The 2,621-nt window shown below is 38.7% G+C and overlaps 1 protein-coding gene across 2 annotated transcripts in view; it reads right to left on the minus strand.

Moving 5' to 3' along the window:
* The window catches only part of mapk8ip1b (mitogen-activated protein kinase 8 interacting protein 1b), a gene marked incomplete at its 3' end in the record, with an annotated part of 39,720 nt that overhangs the window by 4,458 nt on the left and 32,641 nt on the right, over positions 1 to 2,621 (minus strand).

Raw genomic sequence — 2,621 nt, forward strand, 5'->3', positions numbered from 1 at the left:
GCTCTGCTCTGATTGGATAAAACGGCCCTGGAGTTCGTCTGATTCGTTGAAAGCAGTGTCCGTTTAATCCTTATACATCAGGGCCCCGCTGCCCTACTCTGACAGAACGACGATCCAGTCATACCAGTGAGGCTGGATTTGTTTTGTATTGTTTGCTTTTCAGAAATCAGGTCACATTTGCGACCCTGCTAGCTGTCAAGTAGGATATGTTGGTACATAATTATAGTCCTGTCTTTCTGAATTTATTGTTGTTCTTCATGTTTCTGCACTCCTCTGTATGAAACAACCTGATGTTTTCAACAGCAGCTGGAAGTGTGACTCAAGCAATAATCACAGTGAATTATATATATAATTTAGATTTTTTTTTGCCGGGGGGAATGGGTCTCCTACAGCCATAAAAAAGAAACAGAAAACTGCTGTAATACACATGAACAYACTGCATGTTTACATGCTCTGAGAAAAATGCCCTCTGCCCGTTCATCCATCTGACTTGTGAGCTCGATAACTTGAAAAACTGTGTTACCATGTTAAAATTCAAGATGGCCACCACCATGTTTAAACCAGCCACCCTGGTCATTTCAACAAACTATGCTTTCAAGTTTTTATATTGATTAWAAGTATAGTTTTCTCAAATAATTGGGATGTTATGGTGGGCAAGGCAACCACTGGCCACACCCTGGCTCAGCTATTGCACCTGGTATAAAATTGCTCTCTCTGCTTGCCAGGATCCATCACTCTGTGCCAACTCAGATGGGAAAAAAAGAAGAAAAAAAATATCTGCTCTTATACACAGTGTACCTCTCAGCCACTTTGATTATATTGCACCAAATACAGTGCCTGGCCAAAAAAAAAAGGGATAAAAAAAATCACCACCTGGATTTAACTAAGCAAATAGGTGCTACGATGTGAGTTTGCTGCAGTTGGTCAAGTCTAGGTTCAGCAACAGTCTGTGCTCCAAGAATGAGGTCAGCTGACTACCTGAATATACTGAATGACCAGGTTAATCCATCAATGGATTGTTTCTTCCCTGACGGCACGGCCATACTCCAAGATGACAATGCYAGGATTCATGGGRCTGGAATTGTGAAAGAGTGGTTCAGGGAGCATGAGACATCATTTTTACACATGGATTGGTTCCGCAGAGAGTCTTTGGGATGTGCTGGAGAAGTTTTTTTTTTCTGGTGATATGTTTTTCCATAAGATATCTATTTTTTTTTTTTGTGCACCAGTCCCTCCTGCAGTAAAACACCCCTACAACATATAGCAGCCACATTACAGTTGGGATGGTGTTCTCAGGCCTGCAAGCTTCCCCTATTTTTCCACCAAATGTACCAATGGTCATTATAAGTTCACTTTTAGTTTCATCTGCCCACAGGATATTACACTAAAAATCTGATTTTAGTGTGCAGGTACACACAGAGACAAGGGTTTTTTCTTTATGTCATTGTTGGAGTATCAACTTCTTCCTTGCTGAATGGCCTTTTAGGTCATGTGAGCACAGGACTCAGTCTGAAAAATAACATTTGCTTAACAGCTTCAGGCAGTTTCTTCACAAGGTCTTTTGCTTTTGTTTTGGAGCTGATTATCACATTTCACTCTAAAACTCGATGTTCTTGTTAACACATACCCTGTTTCCCTCCTGACCTAAATGATGAYAGGACAATACTACTGTGATTACACTTGTATAAAACTGTGTGAACAGATGGACATAGTACATTCAGGCATCTGTAATGTGTACCCATGTGTGGAAAAGTGTTGTTGAAAAATGGCATGTCTGAATAAAAGCAGGAATTCACTGGATTTCTTCGGAAAACCTTTATTCCCATCTGACTCCAATCAGGTACATAGCACTGCAGATAGCACATGCCTCAGTGTAAGGCCTTGAGTTCATATAAAAGAAAAAACAAACAAAGCAGCCCAGTCTGTCCAGGCTGGATCTAAGCAGAGACTCTGCAAAACACTTCTACCCATATCATAATGATTCAACCTTTATAACCTCCTCAGGCTCTTCCTGGTTACACCCTTGAAGGTGGTAACTTTTATGTCAGACATCAGGATGTAACCAGCTTTTGTTTATACAGACTAAAAGAACGCATCAATTAGACACATCAACTCTCATTCTGTTTAAACTTATGGCTGAAATGATCAGAAAGTATAAAATACAAAACTGGACCTAACATTCAGTTTATAAATTACAAAATTTCCTTCACATGGATGAACCAGAGCTGTGAAGGCTGACAATTCTCTTCCTGATATCTTGGAAGATTTATTTTCTCATGATGTCACACAAAGAACTCGCTTGTTTGAGGTGTGTGTACTTTCACAGGTTCAAATAACTTGATTGATATCAACTAAGCAATCAAAAGCTTTCAAAGCCATGACATCATCGGGGTTTTCCCAGATATGGAAATCTTTGTGTATGTAAACTTTTGATTTCTTAAAAATGTAATAAATGACTTAAAAATCTCTGTCTTTTATTATTAAGGCATTTATTGAAGATAAATAATTTTGTGAATCCTAACTGACGGAGCAGGAACAGTTTAGCCTTATTTGATTTCAAGTAGTGAGAATAAAAAATAAGCATAAAGCAAAAATATAAATGGTTATGTTTTTCTTTTTAC

Source organism: Austrofundulus limnaeus, unplaced genomic scaffold, assembly GCF_001266775.1.
Source record: "Austrofundulus limnaeus strain Quisiro unplaced genomic scaffold, Austrofundulus_limnaeus-1.0 Scaffold71, whole genome shotgun sequence".
Lineage (NCBI taxonomy): Eukaryota > Metazoa > Chordata > Actinopteri > Cyprinodontiformes > Rivulidae > Austrofundulus > Austrofundulus limnaeus.